Below are 27,053 nucleotides of genomic sequence, written 5' to 3'. Positions count from 1 at the left end.
TCTTACTAACTACCCCAACCCCATTTCATCACTTTTGAGGGTCTTGGCAAAGCAGTCCACTTCCCTAATGCACACATTCAAAGTCAGCAGAAAGCCCCTGCACATCCCTGAAACTCCCTGGTTTTGCCCTCCAGGTGAAAACAAAATGCACAAGCCTCAGATTGTTACTTGTCTTCTCTTTTTCAAGGAAGCTTGGAAGCTCCTCAGTACCTTCAACCATTCCTTGTGAGATCTGAGCACCTCATATTTTTCAATTTTCTGAATGCACTCCAGTTGGTTCACATCCATACTCTACATGTGTCCTGACATGAGTCATACATACCAAGACTTCCAATCAACAATGGTTTGGGGGAACAAGTGTTTATTAGCATGTAATAGGTTAACCTAAATAAATCAATTTTCATGCTAGTTTTGAAATGTGTCCAAAGTTTACCTAAATTCCAAATTAAATAATCCAACTTGGCTATCCAGAAACCAAGGCTACCTAGTATTGTTGGGAGGGGGGGCGGGGAAGTACACAGAAGAAATTCTCTTTTTTGGGTGAGGGGGTATTTAGTTCCTTAATCAATATGGGAAATACAGTAAAACCATCACAAACTTTTCCTGAAGAGTGTGACTATGTAAACTTTCTAAAATGAGTAAGTCATCAATTTTTAAAGGTCCAAATACCTTGAGTTTTAGAGGTAAACACATCTAAGAATCACTAATTTAAAAAACAGTACAATAGCTTATTATCGACCAGAGGCTTTACTTTTGTTTTTTTTTTTTTTTTCCAGAGGATGCAATAAACCACTAAAATGCAGACCCTAGTGGCACAACAGGGTCTGACCTGAAATCTGCACCACAGGCCTGTTCTGGTGACAAATATTCCTCTCCACAGGTAAAGATTTTTAGATTCCCCCAAATGTATTTTCTTTACCGTATTAGCCAACGTGTTTTCAGGTTCTAAACCTGCTTTTCTAAATTAAACTACCACTGTTCTTAAGAGTTTCAAATTATAAAATATTTGCATGTGAAAAAACCAAGTTGAGACATACCATATTTTGCTTACATTCTGAATGGGTCACAGTAACAGAAAGGTCATACACTAGAACTCATACATTTGTGTTAGGTTTACATATTGGTAACTTTAGTCATGTTTTGCACGAAATGTCCATATTAATGTTTTTTGAATATCAAATATGAATTCCACAATTTTAGAACAGCTCAGGTTTTTGGTAAATTTGATGTGGTTATGGAGATACAAAAGAAACAAATTCATAACTTAGTACACCAGTCTTAGATTTCTCTCTGAGCAAATCTTGGGCCAGTATGCATATTTCAGTAGTTATTTTTCTTTCCTGCTAAAAAACCTTCAATGACTTCCCTTGCCTCAGAATGCTTCTCACACAATGGAAAGGTACCGTTAGGGTTGGCATGCAGGCGTGGTAGAAGAAGCCAAAGGGTAAACAAGATGCATCTTCCCATAAACTCAGATTTACTAATCTTGAGGAAAAAAAGTTAATAAAATTTAAGCATTTTTACAGTAAAATATTATGCAACAAATTATAAAGACAATAGTTTAAGTATACTTTAGATAAATGTAAAGAAAAAATTTTCTTAGCCAAAAGCATATCCCCTCTCTCTTCTCTAGAGAGAGATGTTCTAGATTTTGATCCCTGGAATAGTTATCATTTGGATTAAGAAATAAAATTTGTTAATTCAACTATGCAACTAGAAGGGAATAATATAAAGCTAATAATTGTTGCTACTGGATAGTAAAAATAGGATTTTTAAATAGAATTTTTTGCCTGTTCCAAAGGTTTCTATGCCTATGTATTCCTTTTATGCTAGGAGAGATTAAATCTTTTCAAGGAAAATTATTTTTTCTATTAAAAAGTTTATTTATGTATTTTTTAAAGTTTATTTTTGAGAGAGACAGAGCATGAGAAGGGGAGGGGCAGAGAGATAGGGAGACACAGAATCTGAAGCAGGCTCCAGGCTCTGAGCTGTCAGTACAGAGCCTGATGCGGGGCTCGAACTCACAAACTGTGAGATTACGACCTGAGCTGAAGTCGGAGGCTTAACTGACTGAGCCATCCAGGTGCCTCCCCCCTCCTCAAATTTTTTTAAAGTAAGCTCTACACCCAAAGTGGGACTTGAACTCATGACCCCAAGAACAAGAGTCACATAATCTACCGACTGAGCCAGCCAGGTGCCCCAAGCAGGAAAATTCTTAATTTTTAGATCTGAAAGTCAGTTTCATTGCTGTTAAGTATCTGTAACTATAAAATAAACTGGATTTGTTTTTCTTTACATAGTTTACTAATACAGTTTCAAAATTAAAATAGATTTATCACTTTTATACTTACCTTTTGAAGTTTTGAAGAGTGGAGAAATGACAGCAAAAGCACTCAACAATGAATTCAAGATGTGATTTTTGAATTCCTTTCAACCCTCCTTTGAGAACAGAGATTGCTCCCCTACAGCTGATTTTTAAATTATCTGATTTTTGAAGTTACCTGTTCAGTTCTTCCCTGATAGTTAATTTTTATTACTTCTAAATTTCCTGAACCCAGCAAAATTTCCAAAAGGGTTATGATTATGTGGTGGTGCTTCAAATATTTGTTTTTATTTTTTAAGGATTTTTCTCTCTCCTTTTCAAAAACAAACTTTCCCCAAGTCACAAAAATCATAAAGCTTACTTATAATCATGAAAATAAGATCCACCTTCCTCATCTTAATAAGATTTGTCTCACGCCTGTAGTAAACCAGTGATTAACAGTTCAGCAAATGTATTCTTCTAACGAGTCTGTTCATACTGTCTGACATTTATCATGAACAATTTTCTAGCTGATCAAATATTCATTACATTATTTTAAGTAGCTGCACAGTATTCCACTCAGCATGTTATTTAATTAGCCTTTTAATATTGGACACTTTAAAAACTCTTACAAATTTTTATTATTATAAGCAACACCATAATAAACACATGCATTACTTAAGAGTGTATTTATTAATTACTTTTACAATATTGAAAAATTAAAATGATGACTTATCATTCCTTTAAATGTGCTAAAATCCTAAAAATATATATGGATGGTTCATACTCAATTATATATGAGATATAGAAAGAGAGAGGGAAGGAGGAAATGGAAGTAGAGAAAGAGGGCCAGAAGGAAGGAGGGAGGGAGGGAGAAGAGATTTTCATGTAACTGAGGAAAAAAATCAACTATATCAACGTCAGCACAAAATTAGTATTTAAACTTTGGGACCTGATATTTAGGTTGATGTTTTCAAGTTCTGGGTGTTTTAGTCACTTGCTTTTCTTCATTTTGTTTATAAAATTTTAAATGTTTATTCATATGGCTAACGCATTTAAAAGGTTAATATGTATTAATAAATGAGGCACAATTAATGATGAAGTATTATGTCCTTCAGGTGTGTTAAGTTAGGAAAAAAAAGGCTAAGAACTAGAGATATAAATCATTCATACTACAAGATAGAGGGATAACACCACATGGTTAAAGTCAGGAAACATTTACCACACACAAGAGGTCTGGCTCATTTTTAACCACGTACAGGGAGGGATTAGCTGGGAGAGACTGGGGTGGTGAAATGGCATAAATAAAAGCAAACAGAAAAACGGATGGGTCAAGACTAGTTCACTTGAAGAAGAGTTGGGGCAATATCATGATGCAAAAGCTAACAAGTTTGAATTTTACCTTATAAACAAAAGCAGTGTTTTAGGAAGATTAAGTTAGTGGGATATATACCACAGCGAATGAAACAATTCCAGGCAAAGAACGTTTCAGCTAAGATGCTACAGAACAGGTGATAAATCATTAAATACTTAATTATGACATCAATTCCAGAATGGAGGCATCAAATGGCGGTGATTTGTTTGGGTAAATGACAAACATGAGTAAGTTTAGTGTCTCCTGGAGCTGTTAGCTTTGACAAGCTAAACTGATCAAGTGGAAAACAAATTCAGAGCCATCAAAGCACAATTTGTAAAAATCTGATCATCACACATGTACCTATTAACCAACTATTTAAACATTTTGTTTAAAATGTTTAAACAATAGTGTCTGATGGAGGTTGTAATCTTGAGTCAGATTTATAAAAATACTGTTCTACCTACAAAGGTCAAATAGGCTGAGACGCATACTGCTGTCAAAGTTCTCTGAAGGAAGTATGAAAAATTAAATCTGTAGAACAAGCTAAAAGCTGAAAACAGCCATAAGATCTAGCCCTTACAGACTCTTCGATCCCATGAATTGAGTCCCCTTCTTGTGTATTTAATCGTAGCCAACCAGATCTCCTTGCTGTTTCTTGTACACACCAAAAGTGGTTCAGCCTGAAGATCTTTGAAGTTGTTATCTCACCTGCCCGAAAGGCTCTTTTCCCAGATACCTAATAATTTGCTCATCGTTTTAAAAATCTTTGTCTAAATAATCATTTGTCAAGCATTTTCTCTCTACAGTATTTAAAAACTTCTCTCTCCTGTCTTCCAAACACCTTTATTCCATCCTTTCCACCTCCTTTGCATTATTTTTCTACAAAGTACTACCATCTGACACACCACATATAGTACCTATCAATTTTTTCGTCTAGTTTATTACTCACATCTCACTTCCAAGATCATACACTCTATGAGGGCAGAAATTTATTTGTTTTGTTCTACAGATCCTCAGCATTTGAGTAGAATAAATTTGTACCTCTCTTTATAAATGTTTCAAATCTATTTTTATTTTTTTATTATTATTTTTAATTTTTTAATGTTTTATTTATTTTTGAGACAGAGAGAGACAGAGCATGAGCAGGGGAGGGGCAGAGAGAGAGGGAGACACAGAATCTGAAGCAGGCTCCAGGCTCTGAGCGGTCAGCACAGAGCCTGATGCGGGGCTTGAACTCACAAACTGCGAGATCATGACCTGAGGTGAAGTCAGACGCTTAACCGACTGAACCACTTAGGCACCCCTCAAATCTATTTTTTTTTTCCAACGTTTATTTATTTTTGGGACAGAGAGAGACAGAGCATGAACGGGGGAGGGGCAGAGAGAGAGGGAGACACAGAATCGGAAGCAGGCTCCAGGCTCTGAGCCATCAGCCCAGAGCCCGACGCGGGGCTCGAACTCACGGGCCGCGAGATCGTGACCTGGCTGAAGTCGGACGCTTAACCGACTGCGCCACCCAGGCGCCCCCCCTCAAATCTATTTTTAATGCTCCCGGTCAAACATCTGCATTTTCACACTGCCACAAAAGACATTCATCAGAATATAAACAAATTAACATAAAAGTCTGCATTGACCATGTTAAAATTTGTAAATTCTCTTAAGAAATCATGTACTTATTCAACTTTCTTGACTTACACGGTAGGACAATAAATACCCTTCTTCATTGCTTGCTTCAGGCTAAAACAGCATTTTTAATATTGAGGACATGGAAACTTAAAAAAAATTCTGTGATTTACTATCATATGCATTAAGTCCAAAAAGAAATAGTTTTACTGGTATAATAAAAACTTATATTCCTGAAATGGTATAATACAAGCATTCCCCAAAATTATAAAATAATGAGATGCGGAAATCAGCAAACTTTAGGGTGATTCAGAATTTCTATCACTTCCTAAAGATATTCTTTAATAGAATAATCCATGGTAGTAAGTGGTTAAATTATAAAACAAAGAGAATACCTTTGAATAACAAGTTAATCAAACTGAGTAGCATTTTGTGTAAATAGGTAGCTAAAAATTTCTCAAACAAAATCTAATCCTATGGCATATGATAAATACAAACAATAATAACATTTTCCAGGCAGTTTACATTTCTTCAAAACACAAAAGTTCAATTGCAAGAATGTAATACCAGATTATTCAAAGTTCCACAGAATTAAGGGAGAACTGTAATCATCAGTATGCTAATTTCAGTATATTACTCATAAAGTTTTTACATGAATTCAATGTATTAGTAATCAAGAAATAGACCCAAATAGAAATTATAAATGTTGAATTTAATTTCAGTAAAATAAAGACAAAAAAAAAAAAAGCAAGTAATTTGTCACCTCACACAGTAACTTTAACATTAGAGGTTTAAACTTAGTATTTATTTTGTCAATTATTTTTTTCTTCATATATAGCTTCATATATAGCTTTAAAAAAAGACATCAGAAATTTGTGAGATATATTTATAAATAAATAAGGCAAGAATATATACTCTCACATTTCTGGTGTGAGTTAATTCTGCATTAAAGGGGCTCAAGCTATTAATAAGACAGAAATTATAAGAAATCCTTTGATAACAGATGAAAATAAAAAATTTTAGCTGGAAATGATGATGGTCTCATTTCTTCTTCTAGCTATGCAAATAGTATGTCTAAATACTTACTAGGACCAAATCTATCTGAAAAGTTTGGAACATTAATTTTTCTTTTTGTTAATACTCAATGAGAAACAACACTGAGAATAAAACTTTTTCGAAGAATAAGGGATAGTAATATCCACCTGTAAAAGGAAAAAAAATTGATTTAGAATGTCAATTTCTAAATTGATAAATCATTAACAGAGATCACAGTTTATGCAAGCATAATCTTGCTAATCCAATAGAGCTAACCTGGGCATATACCCATAATGACACTTAGTGGCTTAAAAACAACATGTAATTCTCTAACAACCAAAAGGATATATAATTGATTGAAGAAAATCTTCATTGTTGAGTACAGAATTAAGTCTAAGGCCAAATTTTCATATTTACTATCACATATCAATATGTGTAACCTTAAGAGATCTGCCTTTAAATACAGGATGTGAACTGAGTTATTCAACTATTACAATATTCCTCTTGCTACCTCCTGAATACTTGCCTGAGTCCTCTGAGTTAGCTCCAAACAAACTCAATCCATACTCCAAGTAACAGATTTAAGATGCTCAATATTGAAATTATTTGGCATCAACTTAAAAAGAAACGTGAATGAAAGAAGATGAGCATTTTTTCCCCAAAGATAGAAAAAATGAAAACACACACCTGTATATACTTATTTTTTCTTTGTAAAAATAGTCAAATTAAGGTTAACATTAAAAGGTACAACTTTTATTGTACTATTTGCTTTTAATGTGTTCAAAATTACACAAAGATAAAGTGTATTAACTCGTACAAATACAACTTCCAGTTCTGAATTACCTAAATGTGTGTGTTTCATTAGGTACTGACAGGCTACTTCCTCTTAAGAGACTGGAAAGAAGCTGAATGCTTCTGTTATGATAAATTTCATTATAACAGTTTTTCTATAGTTTCTCACTTTACCAATATTTTCATTTTCCTTTAATCTATTCTCAGGATTAAAACAAGAAAAGTTTTCATTTAGCAATAATAGCCCCAAGTGTTCCTTCTTCACATCTGGAGGACCTAGATATAAAAATTCACCTAGTAAATGTAAAATCCAGGTTTTCTCTCTTTCATTTAGAAGGCAGATTAGACTAAACATAATATACTTAGAAAAACAAAAACAGGAAAAAAGGTATCTAATTCCTGAGTTATTCTGGAAAATAGTGGACAAACTTTGTAATTCATTTAATAAATATTTCTAAGAATCTAGATGTTAAATCTTGGAGTACTTTCAGTGGAATCAAAAGTTATATTTGTCAGTCTTTCATAAAATAGTTGAAATGAAATAAAGGAAAAGAGGTGAACAGCTTGATGAATGATTTTTCAAAGCACCAAGTCAATAGTGCTTAATTGTACTTAATGTAAAAGCTGGCATTTAATTCTAGCTACCGTATATATGGTATACTGCTTCCTAATTTGGGGAAAAAAATATTTGCTGGGGAAAAATTGTTTTTAAAAATGAGAGCTTTGCCTTACATATTTTCTTTACCTTCACATTAGACTTTAAAAAGAAGATCCTTGATTACAATTCCTTAAATTACATCTGAAGTACTTTTAGGGTTTCTAAAAGACAATAACAATTGGAAATGATTTGTTAAGAAGTGCTTTTATTTTGTAGATTTCCTGTTTGGCTGCAATTGAAAAGGGTAAGCTAGTCCTTGTAGAAAAGAAGACCAAAAGTGTGATATGCTACACAAAAACACCTGTCTTGTCCTGAACATTAATTTTTAGTTTAATGACTTAATAAAACAATAAATAAGAAACAGAAGGTAAAGAAAACATTTTTCTTTAAATCTTAAATTAAAAATTTCAACTGTTACATCTATAAAATTAGTAACTATAATAATAATTTTTACTTTTACTGTGAAGTTAAATATTGACTATAAAAAACCAAACAAAGTCACATTTTCAACTTGTCAAAAATCTTCAGCTAAGGATTTAATAGAAACAAAGATAAAACAATGATAGTGTAAAGTCAGAAGGCATAGGATTAAGATTCTAATCTGTCATGTGGGGCAAATTACCTAATTTGAATTTGTTTCCTGAGCCACCCAAAAAATAGGCTGGTCATCTGTAAGGCCTTTCCTACCTTTGAGTTTATGATTAAGAGCATTTTGAGACCCAGGATTTCAGGGATTTAATTCACACGTTTTGAAATTTCCCCCTTCTAACGAAATATTTAGAAACATTACTAAAAATTGTCTTGTAAGTTCTGTTCAGAATGTATATTTTATAATGCACTTATCTGTGAAATAAGCAAATATTTTTAAACTTCATTTTACTGGAGAAACAAAGGAAAAATGAGTATTTAAAAATTTCAGTATTTACAATGAATATAAATATGCATTAAAGTAAATTTGGTTCTGTATAAGCTCTTTCAATAAATTCTTGATGGCATTCAACACTATTATTAAATTGCACTTACATTATTTTTTTTTACAGATTTTAAGTAATCTCTACACGCAGTGTGGTACTTGAACTTACAATTCCGAGAGCAAGCGTTACACACTCTACTGACTGGGCCAGCCAGGCACCCCACAACCATGTTAATACAAATACATCTTAAAAGTTACTACTTATCTTTATAGAATCATACTAAAGATAACAAGATTCTCAATAATATTGAAAATACATTATCAATAAAACTGAAGATATATCAATGATGTTAATACATATTAAGACATATTAAAATATAAAACATATTAGACTGTAGAACATGGCCAGCCTTACTTCAGCAGCACAGTTAATACTGGAGATAATTTTAGAATCTTAACGCCAATATTTACGTGCTGCTAAGGCACTGCTGACATCACTATCATAAGAGCTATGAATAAAAAGAAATATATTTTCTTCAGAAGATCAGATCCTTGTATTTTTGAGGCAGCACAATATGGCCTGCACCTTTTCAAAATCCACAAACCATTATGTGCTGCTACTTTACTCCAAGGTTTTGTTTTTTAAACACACATTAGCACCTGAAGATACAAAAATTTTTTTCTTTTAGAAGAGAATACATTAAGAAACCAATATTTAAAGATTATAACGGACAAAGTATACATAAATAGCTATTTCTTAGAAGCTTTTAGGTAGAATAGTAAAATTTATTTCTACATCAAATGTTTAAGGAAAGCCTACTACGTGCTAAGCATATTGCTATAGGTTAGGAACACAAAGATGTGTAATATGAGGAAAAGCTAAGCATTTCCTCCCCCTTTGTCAACTTAATAAGCCAATAAAGTTAAATATTTAATCAAATTTTTGAATGTATTAAATATATAAAAGTTTTTTTTTCCTTTTATAAACACAAAGTGAATTCATAAAATTTGGTCTTTACCTTGGTAAAAGCAAAATTTACAGACAGCAGTTCATTCCTTGTGGTATGCCTTTCTAAAGACATCTTCCATCCAGTAGATAAGACTTCATGTTAAAGGAAAAATAAGAAATGACATATAAGAGCTCAGTTTCAATAAACTTAAGCTAAGAAAATGCAGATGTACTTTTAAAGGAAAAGATGATGTCACATGAAATATTTTAACGCTAAATAAAGTGAAAATATACAAAAGACTCAAGTGAATTTTCTAATTAATTTATCTTAAAAAAATCCAAGTATTATCTTACCCTTAACATTTATCCCTTTTTTAGAATAGTTACTCTGTTAAAAGTTGGACATCACTTTACATAAGAATTAAAGATTATGAAGCCTTTGGAAGATGAATTAACTTTGTACCCAGAGATGAGAAATAAAATTGGAATCCGGTGGCTCTTGATCTTCCTTTATCCTATCGGCCTCCCCTCTTCACCAGGCATGGAAATACACTCCTGAACAGTTTCCACTTACTCAGATGTAGGAATGTAATAACCTCTTTCTCTAAAAGATACAAGGAAACTGCCACCACTCTAGTTTAAGCCTCGATAACCTTTTGCTCCAGTTTTCTCACATTAAAATGGCTATGCTACAATGACTTGAGAAATACGTAATACATATTTGTATTTACCAACTACATTTGGAACAGTTCTTTAGGCTACCCTTTCCCACTTTCCAAACAAAAATGTAAACATGGTATTTTCAAATATACAAAATTTATGTACATACTTTTTTCATTTAACAAGTATCTTAATACCTACTATGTGCCAGGCACTGTCCCAATTGTTACACTGGTGAGTATACGGACACAATTCCTTCTCAGAATTTAAAATCATTTAAGGGGCACCTGGCTGGCTCAGTCAGTTAAGCGTCCGACTTCGGCTCAGGTCATGATCTCACAGTTCGTGGGTTCAACCCCCACGTCGGGCTCTGTGCTGACAGATGAGAGCCTGGAGCCTGCTTCAGATTCTATGTCTCCCTCTCTCTGCCCCTCCCCCGTTCATGCTCTGTCTCGCTCTGTCTCAAAAAGAATACTGAGCAGGCTCCACACTGTCAGTGCAGAGGCCTGATGTGGAGCTCAAACTCAGGAACTGTGAGATCATGACCTGAGCAGAGATCAGGAGTCAGATGCTTAACCAACTAACCCACCCAGGTACCCTAATAAATCTTTTTTTGCTTTTAAAAACTTCACAGTAATAATGTCTTACTATTTTTAGAGTATTGACAGAGTATTTAGAGTAAAATGACATAAATTTTACTATTTTAAAGGGTACAGTTCTGTGGCATTAAGTCTACTTACACTGTTGTATAACTATCACCACCTTCCATCTCCATAACCTTTACATTTACACCAACTGACACTGGAGCCACTAAACAGTGCCCATGCTTCCATTCCCTCAGCCCCCGGACACCACTAGTCTACTTTGTCTTGATGAATTTGCCTATTTCAGGTACCTTATATAAATGGAATCATGTAACATTTATTTTTTGTGTGTCTGGCTTTTACATAGGGTTAACTTTTTCAAAGTTCATCCATGCTGCTGCATATTTTACACTATCTTTCCTTTTCACAGCTGAGTAGTATTCGATTGTATGTATATACATTTTGTCCATCTATGAACATTTAAGTTGTTTTGATCTTTCTGTTATTATGATTAATTGCTGCTATAAACATGGTATACAAATATCTGCTTGAGTCCTGCTTTCATTTCTTTTTGGTATAAACCCCAAAGCAGTATAACTGGATCATATGGTATTTAATTCTATTTTCATTTTTTTGAAAAACTGCCATACTTTCTTTCTTAGATAGTGGCTATACCATTTTACACTTCCATCAGCAAAGCAAAAGCATTCCCATTTCTCCCCATCCTTGCCAACACTTACTATTTTTTTCTTGTTGAAAAATAATAGCCATCCTTGGGGATGTGAGGTGGTATCTTGGTATAGTTTTGACTTTCATTTCCCTAATGATTAGTCATTTGAGCATGTCAGGCTTATTGACCATTTGTATATCTTCTTTAGTGAAATATGTATTCAAGTCCTTTACTCATTTTTTAACTGGGTTTTTATTTTGTTGTTGTGGTTGAGTTGTAAGAGTTTTTTATAGATTCTGGAGATTAGTCCTGTATCGGATATATGATTTGCAAATATTTTCTCCCATTCTGTAAGTTGCCTTTTCACTCTGCTGATAGTGTCCTGTGATGCATAAAAAATCTTAAATTTTGATGGGAGTCCGATTTACCTTTTTGTTGTTGTTGCTGCCTGTGCTTTGGGTTTGCTATCCATGAAATCATGATCAAGACTGTCATGAAGTCGTCCCCCTATGTTTTCTTCTAAGAGTTTTATAGTTTTAGTTCTGACATTTAGGTCTTTGACCCATTTTAATTTTTATATATAGTATGAAGTATCAATTTCATTCTTTTATATATTGATATTCAGTTTTCCCAAAATGATTTGTTGAAGACTGTCCTTTTTCCATTGAATAGTCTTTTTTTTTTTTTTTTTTTTTTTTTTTTAACTGTAAGTTCTAAATGGGGATTAAACCTGGGTGGCTCAGTCAGTTAAGCATCTTCGCTTCAGCTCAGGTCGTGATCTCCTGGTTGGTGGGTTTGGGACCCAACTCAGGCTCTGTGCTGACAGGCAGGGCCTGGAGCCTGCTTCATATTTGGTGTCTCCCTCTCTCTAGGTCTCAAGAAAAAAAGGCGAGGGGGGGGGGTGTATATTTTAAACTAAAAATTTCTTTGAATCTATAGACTGTTCCCACTGTCACATAATAGAAATATTCAGAGGTTAATACATGCCATGAAAATATTTCAATTCTGTTTAGACATAACCATTAAGTACCAGCACATTGCTTTCAATTTTTCAAGTACTTAATTTTACTTTTAATCTGGCATCAACACAATTTGTAATAATTACTGTCTTCAAGTATGCTTCAAATTCTGCATGTAAACCTCTAAGGAGCTGACTACATATAGCCCTTGGGTCACAGAATGACTATGCTTGGTCAGGACAATGGAATACTACACTTGTGGTATGAAATGTTGATACTACACCTGGAGAAATTTTGAAATTAGCCATGCTTTGGTATCTTTAAGAATAGGCCTAAATTATGGGGTCTAACTAAACTTCATGACAATTTCATTAAACATAATTAATTTCTTACTATCCTATAAAGAAAGTGAAAGTTTTATGAAATGTCTAAATATATAAAATCCACAAACATTAAAAATTTTTTTAACTTGTTTTTTGGCTACAGATGCTTAAAAACAAAAAAAATTAACCAGATAAGATACCTTTAAAAGTCAATGTTGAGAACAGGCAGGTAATGAAATAGTATTCAGATAAAATCCAAGAAGTCTGTTTTATAATCCATAAAAACCTAGCTTTTGAGTAAAGTATAAAACTGTAGTATGTCTATACTTGATTTTTTTTTTCTGATTAAGAAAGTAATGATTATTTAGAAATTGTGTGTGAGGTGGACTTCAATCTAGACAACATACACACACACACACCCACCCCCACACACACATCAAGGTCTGTATAATCAGGACCTATCCAGTATTTCCTACTTCTCTCCAATTAAAAGCCTCTACCATTCCAGTTAAAAGGTCTCTTTTAAGAGACATAAACCAATGTAGTATGTAGACTTTTCTGAAATAATCAAGAATTTTAAGAGAAACTAGACATTATTACAATAAGATTATTATTCATTGTGTTATTCTAAGTATGGGTGGTTACATATTTAGCAAAAAAGGGTCCCTATAAGTTAGAGAAGCATTTAAGTATTTATGAGTGGACAAAAACTGGTCAGGCATGTGCTGTGGCCATCAGGTAAGTAGCAAGTGGAAGAAAATTATTTATCATGCTTGTAGTCAATTGTTTTCCAGTTCTTTCCTCTCCTAAACTGTATATTCCTTTCTCCTCTCTAAATCTTCACTGAAGCTACTGCTGGAGGCTAAAATACTCACTAATCCCCTTTCAATTTATTCCTACTTTAGAGGACAATTCAAGTCTATATTTTCCAGTGTAATCTTCAGCCTTCCTAGCTGATATTGAATTGCACCAGTTTTAAGAACTTTTGAATACAGGAAATTATTCTTATTGAGTACTATGCTGAGCAAATAACCGGCTTAATTATTTCATACCTATCATCCATTCAAACTGGACTAGCTACGTAGCAATGCTTCCTGGTATGGCCCATGCCATTTCTCTACTTATATACAAACGTTATATAGTGCCTCCATCACTTAAACTGTGCTTTCAAGTTTGCTGGCTAAAAGCAAAGTCACATTCCCTAACTACATATGGAAAGAGCCTTACTGGTTAGATGCAGATCTAATTAAACAAACAAACAAACAAAAAAACAACAAAAAAAGAGCTATTAAAAAATTAGAAAACAGAACCATTCAACTCTTGTCCTTTTTCTTTATAAAAGTTTTACTTCCAAGCCCCGTGGTTTATACTCTGGCCTATGAGCTCTTGATTATCTTTATGATTTACCACCTTTTAAGTATGTATCACTTTTCATTTTTATACTCTTTTAAGAAAACAATACTCATTTTGAAAGGTGAGACAATAAATCAATGTTTTAAGAAGTCAGCTTGAACATTAATCTGAGTAAATAGGAATGTTTAAGTACATTAAATTAGCTTTTTTCATATTAGATACGAGATTTATTTTTTTAAATGTTCCTTTATTTTGAGAGAGAGAGAGTAAGCGGGGGGGGGGGGGGGGGGGGGGGGGGGGGGGGGGGGGGGGGGGGGGGGGGGGGGGGGGGGGGGGGGGGGGGGGGGGGGGGGGGGGGGGGGGGGGGGGGGGGGGGGGGGGGGGGGGGGGGGGGGGGGGGGGGGGGGGGGGGGGGGGGGGGGGGGGGGGGGGGGGGGGGGGGGAGAGGGAGAGGGAGAGGGAGAGGGAGAGGGAGAGAGAGAGAGGAAGAGAGAGAGGGAGAGGGAGAGAGAGAGGGAGAGAGAGAGAGAAATCCCAAGCAGGCTCCTCTTTGTCAGCACAGAGCCCGATGTGGGGCATGAACTCATGAACCATGAGATCATGATCTGAGCTGAAATCAAGAGCTGGACGGACATTCAACCAACTGAACCACCCAGGCACTCCAGGTTAACAGATTTAAAAATTTTTTAAATACAGTAAAAAGGATACAAATTTTATATAAATTAAATGTTTTCCCCCTCATTTTCTTGCAATTAATTGATTTGCAAGTCTAATTTTGATTCAATTAACTTTCTGTTTAGGCATATTTACTTTCTTATGCTGCTTTAATTTCAGTTCATCTCATTCATGTTAGACATTACCGCATTTAACAAAAACATTAAAAAATTCTAGGCATGTCTCCTAAGCTCTAAAATCATCCTGGATGAAACAGAATTTACTAGCCACTTTCTGCATTTTTCTTAACTTAATCAATATAATATGCAGCAAAAATAATTTATTGAGGGAGAAATGATACAGAACACTGAATTTGAAGCTGGGAGACCCAAGATGGAATCCTGACTCTACCCCTTGTGTCTTTTTTTTTTTTTTAATGAGTGAGTGAGAGAGAATGAATGAATGAATGAATGAATAAATGAATGAATGAATGAATATCTTAAGTAGACTCCACACTCAGTGTAGAGCCTGACATGGGGTTCAATATGATGACCCCTGGGGTCATGACCTAAGCCGAAATCAAAACCCAGATGCTCAACAGACTGAGCCACCCAGGCGCCTCTATTCCTTATGAATTCTTGTATCTTGGGTAAGTTATTTCAGTACATGGAGCTTTGAGACTCCTTTTTGTAAAATGGGTTATTAATGGCTAGTTCATAGCCCTTTTAAGACTGTACAAATTTAAACTTTTATGAACACAGCTAGTAGTGAATAGGTATTTAATAAATGACTGCTGAATTTCTTAACTTACGGTAGGATTTGAAATACACTTTGGACAAACGTAGGGTTTCAGTGGACTGTGATTCAACATGAACCAACAGTGCCGATGACAAAGAGAAAGTCAGTGGAACCAGGCAGGCTACATTGATAGAACTACCTTATTCATGAAAGACAGACTGTATTGTGTACCTCAAACCACACTGAGTACAGTCAGTTCTATATGCAATACTGACAAAATGTAGCAGATCCAAAGTGGAATATCCAGGATACTACTGATCTAGAATTCATGCTATGAGAACTAGTGGAAGGACTTAAGTATGCTTAGCTTAGAGAAAAGACAGAAAAACTATTTCTAGAAGACATATCTAGGGCCAAAGGATGAAATTATATACTAAACTGAAACCTGCTCTCTTATGAAAATTTTATTTTCTATCAATTATTTTAACTGACATAAATACAATTTATACCATTAAGGAAAAAGTTTCTCTATTATAGTTTTAACACTAATACTCTGAGCATTAGAATAAAATGAATAAAGATCAACTAAAAAAAACTGACTTAGAAAATTTCAGTATAAGCTGTTTTATTAAGGATTTGGAGGACAAACTATGTTTAAGTTTTGATGATAGGGCATTAAATACAAAGGGAATAAAGAAACAGAGACAATTTAAAGAAAACAAAACTGAAAAGAATTTTAAGAAATTTATTTACTGGATATAACAGGAAGCACGAAACTGGCAAAAAGTCAGGTGTGATTGCTGACAATTTGACATGTATCTATTTCAATTCTGCATTCAATCTGTTTCTGTTTTTACATGGAGATCATTTTGAAAACTCAAATTTCAGGCAAAAAGGTAGTAGCAAAGGGCAAGACTGCATCAACAGTTTAGGGATGTTACCTACTCTATTTATGCTTAGAACCTGAAATCCCTATTGTATCAGAATTTATATTTGTATGTTTATTTCCTATTTCAATAAAGGTCTGTACTATTAAATTTTGCGTTGTTTTCATTTTCATAAGACATCAAAAGTAACTTCATAAATAAGACATTTCCTATTACACTTCTTTGAATCATCCATCTTGAACTGAGAACTTGTTCAAGGTGGGAAAACAACTAACCCAACTCCTTTCTATAATTTTGGCACTAAAATTCAAATTTTATGGCTACAATTTTGTTGAGAGCAGAAACACAGCCTTGCATAGACAGATCACATTTAATAATTTAAATTATTTTGTTCAACACATATATGTCAAACATGTAAGACTGTAAGGATAGAACTACTAGCATTTGATTTAAACACTAACTCTCTTTTTTTAAAAAAAAATTTTTTTTTTCAACGTTTATTTATTTTTGGGACAGAGAGAGACAGAGAATGAACGGGGGAGGGGCAGAGAGAGAGGGAGACACAGAATCGGAAACAGGCTCCAGGCTCTGAGCCATCAGCCCTGAGCCCAACGCGGGGCTCGAACTCCCGGACCGCGAGATCGTGACCTGGCTGAAGTCGGACGCTTAACCGACTGCGCCACCCAGGCGCCCCTAAACACTAACTCTCAAAAAGAGAAGTTATTTGAACAATGACTGAAAAATGGTTGTGGCACATTGTAAATTTTCTCTATGTTCATACGTTATAGAACAATATACCCCTTTAAGAACCTAGATTTGATATATTTAACTAAATTAATATCAATTGATCAGTAAATTTGCAAACCTTCCTTACCACCAAATGCTGAGATTATCTAGCATCCTTATAATTTTTTTTTTGATTATAAACATTATTTACTACTAATCCAAGTGCCAAAAGAGCAATTTGTTCTTTTGTTTTTTCTTTTGGTAGTCTTTCCCCCAGAAACATTCACGTTATAAAATTATTCAAAATAATTAAAAATTCCTCATAAGTGCCACAGGTAGACAGCAATTTAACACAAGAGTAAATTTCAATCATGAGATTTCAGCTATTTTTAGCGAGTCATACCAAAAGCATTACATTTTTATTGAAAACAATAGATTCTATATCATTTGCCTTATTAACTACTTACTGCCCTACTGATTTACAACATTCTGATTTTATTTGCAGTACTTTCAATCAGCTCCACATTTACACTATTTATAATTCAAGAACTGACAATATATTTTTTTAATGTTTTATTTATTTATTTATTTATTTATTTATTTATTTATTTATTTTTGAGACAAAAGAGACAGAGCATGAGCAGGGAAGGGGCAGAGAGAGAAGGAGACACAGAATCTGAAGCAGGCTCCGTGCTCCCAGCTGTCATCACAGAGCCCGACGCGGGGCTCAAACTCATGGACTGTGAGATCATGACCTGAGCTGAAGTCGGACGCTTAACCAACTGAGCCACCCAGGCGCCCCCTGACAATATTTTCTAAAATGGTATGATTACATGCCATTGCTATTCTATTGCTAACTTGATAAAAATTCTAAAAACTTATCTAGATAATCAGTCTAACGTAAGGAATTATTTTTGTTATTTCTTCTTACTAGACTCGTTTTTGATAATAGACAAATAATAAGTCTACTGATTATAAAGTTACTTGTTTCCATCACTTCGGTTTACAGGACTAACAATGACAGCACAGACTGGTTAATATTCTGCTTCATCTTCTGTTTCTTATTTAGAGTGGGGGTCTTAAAGTTTTTGCTGTTGTAAATTAAAAAGCAGCAATGATCGTAATTGCTGACAGTGCACCTAAAGATATTATTTTATTTAGCAACAAATGATGGATCTAGTTATTTTAAATTTATATAACAGAAATATGTAATTTAAGTGTATGTACCCAAATTTATAATGTGAAAAAACAAAACACAGCTCAAAAATCTAAAGTGAGAAAAAAGAGAAAGAAGTATTATTTTAGTTTTATTTTAGAGAGGGGACACATGAGCGGGGGGGGGGTCGGGGGGAGGAGAGAGGGACAGAGGGACAGAGGGAGAGGAAGAGAGAGAAAAGAGAAAGAGAGAGGAAGAAAATCTCAAGCAGGCTCCATGCTTAGCACAGAGCCCAACCTGTTTTTTCTTTTAAAATTTTTTTAAAAATGTTTATTTATTTTTGACAGAGAGAGACAGAGCATGAGCAGGGGAGGGGCAGAGAGAGAGGGAGACACAGAATTGGAAGCAGGCCCCAGGCTCTGAGCTGTCAGCACAGAGCCCAACGCAGGGCTCAAACTCACAGATGGCAAGATCATGACCTAAGCCCAAGTCGGATGCTCAACTGACTGAGCCACCCAGGCGCCCCAGAGCCCAACCCTTTAACCCTGGGATCATGACCTGAGCTGAAATCAACAGTCAGACAATCAACCGAGCCACCCAGGAACCCTGAAATATGATTATTTCTGAATGTTTTATGTTAAGCAACAACCATTTAAGAGCTTTAAACTGAAAAAAAACCTTGAAAGAGATTTCCTCTCTTTACTCAATTTATAAAAATGAACCCAAAACACTGCCATTATTTAATTCAGACAGCAATGAATATATAAAACATGAACATTCTACAACTTCTAGAATATCCACATCCCACAAGTGGGGAACAGCTTAAAAAAATTCCTTGAAGAATGGCATTAAATGAGCATAAGAGAATGACAAAAGAGGGGATACCCATGCATAATCATATAGAATCACTGACTACTGTCATGATGTACCTATTTTTCTGGGTACTGACTGGAAACATCACTATCTTAGTAACTAAGATTAAAGAGAACTCCATACTACCTAGAACAGACAACAGAAAGCATTCCAATTATAAAATACAGCAAATGACCTATGTTTAAAAGATGCTGGAAAATATCCAGCTTATTTATTTGCTTAGAAATTTACAAAGGAGATGAAATAAGGTTAAGAATATGACATTATCTATGCTTTTAAATCTGTTAGAAGTTAAATGATACCTATTTCTTTCTGAAAAGTCGACTACCCTCCAATCTACAGGAGCGCAATACCAATCAAAAAGATTTTTTTCTAAGAGTAAGCTGAAGTAAAACTGAGCTGGCTTCCAAGGGACCAATTAAGGAACTTATGCCTGGGCTATATAGGATTCTCTGGGGATTTGCAAATGTTTCCATTCTAGTTTTCCAGAGACAAAAATATAAAAAGGAAAAAAAATTAGAGAAGGAAGTGACCTGTGGTATTTGGCCACTACTCTTCAAACTGGCTCATTAATAAAAGTCTTCAATATTTAATTATTTCCACCCAAAAAACTATTTACTGAGTTCAGTGGCAGATCTTCTATAAGGTCACTCCTCGACACATAAACATTATTCACAGAGTCACTAATCCAATGGTATTAGATATGGTAGAGAAGAATCTGATGCACTAGTTTTTACTAAAACAGGGCCATCCCTCAACACCACAAACAGAAAAAAGGTGCACTTAAGTTTCTTTTATTTAGGGATGAGCTCAAATAGACGGAAATGAATCGTTATGGTAGCTTGACTTTAGAGTCTCAAATATTTTTTTAAAATATTTTAAAAATGTTTTATTTTTTATTTATTTTTGAGACAGAGTGCGCATGTGTGCGAGAGCTCAAGCACAAGTTGGGGAGGGGCAGAAAACGGGAGACACAGAATGTGAAGCAGGCTCCAGGCTCTGAGCTGTCAGCACAGAGCCCAACGCAGGGCTGGAACTCACAAACCTGTAAAACCATGACCTGAACCCAAGTCAGATGCTTAACTGACTGAGTCACTCAGGCACCCCAGGGTCTCAAATATTTTTAGGAAAATAGTTATCTTGTGTATTTACCATGACCTTGATTTGAGTTTTTCTAGGGGTATGACATTAATTTTAGCTAACCTGTTAAAATTTTTTCCTTAGAATTTGTAAGTTTCTCAAAAGTTAAATGAATCAGGGTCCAAATGTTTATTCTAAGAAAGAGGTGTGCATGTATGTATGTATAAAAGGAAGGAAAAGGGATTGCCTTCCTGTCTTTCCCACTTTCTGAAGTTTAACAGCTAAATTTTAAGTATCTCACAGAAAAGTGTGCAGGGTAATTTAGTGAAATATAAAAACAAATAAATGAAAAAACTCTCAAGTGGAGAGAATCCTTCCAATTTATAAAACCATAAAATAACTATCAATAAACCTGACTAATGGGGGGCACCTGGGTGGCTCAGTCAGTGAAGCACTCAACTCTTCATTTCAGCTCAGGTCATGATCTCACAGTTGGTGAAATTGAGCCCTAGACTGTACTCTGCACTGAGAGCGTGGAGCCTGCTTGTCTCTTTCTTTCTCTCTCTCAAAATAAATATATAAACATTTAAAACAATAAAAAAAAACTTGACTAATAATAATAAAGATAATTACTTATTTATCAATTCCTTTGGAGGACAAGTGTTTAAAATTTGATTCTCAGATTTAGAAAATAGAGCCTTGCTGTAAAATACTTTCCAAAATAGAAAACTTATTCAAAGCAATGGCATTATTCTTGTTCTAAACTGGATTAAATTAATACCAACCTTCAATGTGTAGGGGGTAAGGGGAGATAAGAAACTTGTCATTCAGAAATAAAGCAACACCTGTAGCAAAACACTAACTTTTTATAGCAATGGCAGAGGTTAATACTAAATATTAACTGAGAGTTGATACTTACAAGGTAAGAATTGCTGGGCTAAGTAGGGGACTATTTTATTATGGTCTTCATTTTATCTATTAAACCTAGGAAAAAAAATAAGAGTGAAGACTTTAAAAAATTGATCACATTATAGAAGTTAATAAAATTTTCAGCTAAAGTTGATAATCACAGCTTTCTGATCCTTACACAGCACAATCACAGATTATGAACACCAAGCAGCATTTACAAGCAGCATTCCAAAGTGTTATCATTAGTTTTTAAAATTCACTTTTCTATTACTATTACCTTCTCAAAGTTTAAAAGTCAAATATCTAAGTGCAACTAAAACTCACACTTCATGTCTAACTTGGAGCACACTCAGCTTCTAGAGGACATCATCTAAGTGCAGATATTTTAAGATAAATTCAAGATCATACCTCAAGATTGACCAATCTTTCTCTCACACACATACACACATGTAACATGTATACAAATGCAAAATGTAAAAATCCATATATTGCTTAATTCCAAGAATTCTACTGTAAAACAGTATAATACAAAGCTTAAGTTGGAGTTTCAAATGCATAAACAAATTCTGAAAATAATGTTATGATCGATAGCCATAACAAAAGAAAATACTATTGTGAAACTGTCTGAATTCAAGGGTAAATGGAAGAGCAGTGATAAGAAAAATTGCTGTTCTTTATTTACAAGAGTAGGAAGTACTATTTCTATTAGTTACTGCAAGATATAGAACAAATAGAATAAAGTCATCCATGCTTTTAGGAGCATCCTAAGTATACATCTTATTGTAGAAGATCTTCACCAAAATAAAGACAGCACATTTTTTGATATATTTGAAAAAATATTTCAAATCCACAGGAAAATTTCAAATCCCTGGCCTTCTCATGGAATTCTAATATTCTGCCAGGCTTATTTTGCTTTACGTATTTATTTATTTTTTTTTTTAAAGAAAAAGCCTATGCATATAGTTGAATCCTTTTCGTACGATACCCTGATCCCATTCCTTTCTCTAATATAAATTACAATCTTGAATTTGGCATTTATTTCCTATACATGCTTTTACACTACTACTACTATAAAATCAAGTACTTAAAACCATATATATCATTGCTTTCTAGCTTTACATAAATGCTATATATCTTATATAAATATTATATAATATACAACCTTTTGCAACTTGTTTTTGTTCGCCGAAGACACTCATCCATGATCACACAGAGCTCTCACTTAAACAGCAGTATAATAAACAGTTCATCATATGACTATGACACAATTTGCCATTCTCCTGTTGCTTAACATTTATAGTACTTTTGATTTTTTCCTATTAAAAATAAAAGTAACTATAAGACTTTTTCATACATGTCTCAGTTTACCTAGAATATCTAGGAACGGAATTGTTGGGTTCAAGCCTATGTATATCTTCAACTGTACTACGACATTGTCAAATGCTCCCATAAGCAGCATATAGGAAGTTCTTCTTTATTTTCTCCAATGTTTGGAAGTATATTTAAGAAAAATAGCCATTCTCCAGAGGAAAAATTTTAAAATTCTTAAATGACCAAATCCTTCTGTTTTTATCAAGTGTAGGTCTAACATAGGTATACTAAATGTACCAGAGACTAAAATTTGCCCCAAGATACTTGAACAAAAATAAAGCTCTCATAATACTGATTTTCTTCACATGATTGAGGAAATAACAAGACTTAATCTAGAACTACTGTGGTAGAGATGATAAGATTCAGAAGTAGTTACTGAGCTTGATCCATGACGACCAAAGGGGCTGGGGGGCGGGGAGAAGCAGAAAATATAAATGGTTTATTGATGTCAAGAATCCTCCCCCATTTCATTTTGGGCAGTACTCCTCACATGTGGTGCTTCTAAAAGAACTCATGTGGAGCTTGTAAAAAGTACAAATTTCTGAGTCCCAGCTCCAGAGATTCTGATTCTGCAGGTCTGGAAAAATGCTTTATTCTAAGTTATTCCGGTACAGGTGGTCCATAGACAGTTTGTGTTGTAATTCATAGCAAAAACAAGATATTTTCAATATAAAGGATTATGTAACTCACTTTTTGATTAAGAGCAGGTAACTAAAATGTTATCTGTTAAATTACAAACACATTAAAGACAACATTCTAGTATTAGTAAAAAAAAAAAAAAGTAATTTCAATTTATGGTTGAATACATTTAATTTCACATTAGATCAGGTTTTGAGCTCATTTATTATTTCAGACAAAACTAACACATACTACAACAAAGCTTGTTTCAACAGTATTAGCAGGAAATTCATATTCTGAGTTTACTGTGATTGGTAAGGGAAAACATTAAGAGTAGGAGTGATTAATTGTAATTTTAATGAAGATGACCAGGGAAAAACTATGATTACCTTTTAAAAAGAATGCTACCGCAAATGTCAAGACTTTAAATTGGGATATTAGGCTTATACAAAATAAAATGTCATTTGTAGTTTTCTACCTACACTTCATTAACTACAGATGAAATCTGAACATTAATAGAAATCTAACATTCACTTCCTTGTAACTATAACCTACTGGAATTATTTAGATACAAAAGGTGAGAAAAATGCAGATATTTAGGTTATGCAAAGCTGTGCAAATTTAAATTGTAAAAATAAAAAACACCGTTCTGTATCATTTGATATTACAAAGACCTAATTCCAAAAGATTTAGAATAATCTGAACTTTCAGATATAAAACATTTTAACAGTAAGAAAAAGTAAAGACTTAATGAGTTTCCACCTGCAGCTGCTCTGTCTTTAGTTAAATACAACACTAAGTAGTATGGGGTATTCTTTTAGTTATAGTGAAATCAGCAAGAATTTGGCCTTGTTTGTTTGGGCTATAAACAAAGATAACATGGGCTCAGAATATGGCCCCAAAGTGAAAGAAACACTCCAATGTGGCCATAATCAACTTCTCTTTCCTCAATACAATACATAACTTGTGTTATCAGCAACTTATTAATAGTTTTTTTCCAATCTACCAGCTTAAAAGTGAAAAACATGAAACATACCATGCATACTTCCAGAAACAAGACAGTTTTCCATTCATACGTGAAATTAACAGAACAAAAATTAAATAACTAAAGGCACAGAGTAAATAATAGAAAAATGTAAGTCTAAGAACTGTAAGCAACTACTGTTCTCTTTCTGCAGCTTTGGGAAAAAAAGTACCGTTTGTCAAAAAAAGTATTTATTATGCTATATATGGGTTATGATAGTTGGGCCCTTCCTACCTGGTCTGTAAAAGCTGGTGGGTGTAGGCTCCTTTGGCCACCATTATTGCATATTGATGCTATTCTGTACAACAGCTGACATGCAGCAGCAATCTCCCAGCCCCTGCTCCCAGCTGTAAGGGACAAGAACAAGGGCTGTGGTGATACTTGTTTATTCATTGTTGCTGCTGCTGCTGCTGAAGCAGCAAGCTAAGAAAAGCATATGCAACTGACACAGAAGACAAAAATGGTTCAGGCCCAACCTACCTAGCAGGTCTGCTTACATCACTATATGATACAATTATTTAAGAATTTTTTTTTTTTTCTTAAAAAGTAGGATGGGAAGAGTAGAAGACAAAATTAGTGTTTTGATTAGAAAGTGAACCTATAATGTATCTAAGGAAAAAAATTAATGACATGTAATGATCTTCAGCTCCTAGTTTAGATTTAACTGCTCAATTATCAAAATTCTCAGAAAAGTTTTAGCCAGATTTGCCATGAATTCATAATATCTTTCCTATCCATTCTCCTGGAAAATAAGAAAGTATCTAAAATTTAATCAAGAAATGAAATTATATTTCGCTTATAAAAAGCTCCAGACTCCCAAGTTCCACATATCTAATCATCACCATATGTTTGCAATCAGACCCTATTAACAAAGAAGATTTTTAGCCCATAAACTTTCTTTTTTCTTTTACAAAAAAACTCCAACTATTAAAAAAATTTCCACATGTAATTTATCTACTTTAAATGTGTAATATGAAGCTAAAAACTTAGTACATAATATCAAATGAGTAACAAATAGAAGTATTCTGTCAAATTATCTTTAAATTTAAATGTGATGCTATTTATATCCAATAGCATTAAATTAATACTTCAATTTTAAATGCAATCCTTATCTTTTAATGCCTTAAGCAATTTTTGATTCTGAAAAATATTTAAAAACTCAGGAAAATTAGGACATCTATAAATTATTTTTTTAAATGCTAGAACTGGCTGAATTTAAATAATATCTAGTCAAGAAGGCTAGATTTGGGATTAAAAATAAAAGTATAAAACAGAAATACCTAAAATTCAGATAAAAACATTTTGTGGGGAAAAAAAGGGAAAAACCCAATCTTTTATTTTTATCAAAATTGAAAAACAACTGTTCTGTTTAGCAGCAGTTCAGTAACAAATAATGCTAATAAAAATAAAAGAAATAATTCTGAGGATCACAGGGTAACAAAAATACTATAATACATTTATTATGAAACCCAAACAATGGAAAAAACTAACAGCAAATATCAAAAAAGGATATTTAAAAATTAAGACACAAAACAGTAACAAATTAATGAACTATTAACCAATGGATTAATCAGTCTCGGGAACTACATCTGAAATACACTACATGTTTCTCTTCCAAGTGACTCTAATCATGAAACAGGAAAGTAAAACTAAGCCAAATCATACATGTTAATAAAATACCAAAACTGTGTTTTGTCGTGCTAAGAACTGAAATTTTACTTCAAAATGATATTTAATGAAAAATTTAAATCTTCTCATTACTTAAATATTGTTTTGAAAATGGTTATCAGAAATTATAATTCTGAAAAGAAAAAAATAGACTAAGAATATATTTTATTGGTTGGTCAAGAAACACCACAAAATACACACATACAAAACTGCCTCAAATAAACATTTAAAAAATTTTTTAATTGACTATTCTTTAATGAATCCACAGCAACATTACAAAACCACAATAAAGAAAGTTGTTACAGCTGAGAAACTGCTTAAAATACGTTGTCCTTATAAACTAGAATTATCTACCAATGACAATGAAGAATTTCAAGTACCTGAGTGGACATGTTAAATTTTCTCTATTCTAGTTTATCCTAATATTCTTTCCCTGCTAAGGATAACTATTTCAAAAAAATTTGAACACTGACAGTATAACTGTATTTTAGGAACAATTAAGAATTTTTCCTGAAAATGAATGTTTTTTAACCCGGAAAATGCATTTAACCCAGAATATAAACACTGTCCAAATAAGAAGTGTATCAGAGAAAAAAAACCACAGTAAGTCTTTTTCCCCAAATCCTGATATGATAAAGTACTTACCAAGGCTTAGATACAGATAATCAGGTTTGCAAGTTTAAAACACCTAAAATCCGTAGAAAATGTCCTTTAAGGGGTAAAGGATAGCCAATCACACATAGCAGTAAAAGCCTTTATTAACCTGTATTCTAAAATAACACACACTACCAATTAGGTTAAAGTTTCTTATCCTGTAAGAGCTGACCAAATACAAGAAAACTATTAATATTTGCACCAAATCTCTTACATGTTAGATTATTTACTAAGCTAAAAATTTGGAAGTTTATAAGCCAGTATATAGTTATAGAGAGATGATTTTATGGTGCTAAATGTTTGTGTCCAAATAATAAGTTTTGACACTTAAAAGATCATAAATCATAAATTCTCTAAATTAGAAACTCTGGGGATTGATGTCTTTATCTAAAATATCAACTCAAAAGCTATCACTCTTCCTCCATTTAACAATAGGCTGTGTGCAAAGATACCTGGATTGAAACTGATAAATTGAATCTGGATTTGTTTTTATTTTTCAGACATTCAGAAACCACAT

General features: G+C 33.6%; 1 long non-coding RNA gene across 1 annotated transcript in view; it reads right to left on the bottom strand.

The window, feature by feature from the left end:
- Positions 1–27,053, bottom strand: part of LOC122481973 — a 49,218-nt gene that overhangs the window by 14,942 nt on the left and 7,223 nt on the right. Inside the window, exons 2-3 of the long non-coding RNA XR_006296970.1 lie at positions 21,212–21,276; positions 9,700–9,782 (exon numbers count right to left, since the gene is read on the bottom strand). This is a non-coding gene — a long non-coding RNA (uncharacterized LOC122481973). The remainder of the gene's footprint in view (positions 1–9,699; positions 9,783–21,211; positions 21,277–27,053) is intronic.

This window comes from Prionailurus bengalensis, chromosome A1 (genome assembly GCF_016509475.1).
Source record: "Prionailurus bengalensis isolate Pbe53 chromosome A1, Fcat_Pben_1.1_paternal_pri, whole genome shotgun sequence".
NCBI lineage: Eukaryota > Metazoa > Chordata > Mammalia > Carnivora > Felidae > Prionailurus > Prionailurus bengalensis.
Note: the sequence above shows the minus strand (reverse complement) of the source record. Positions and strands in the feature narration are given on the sequence as shown.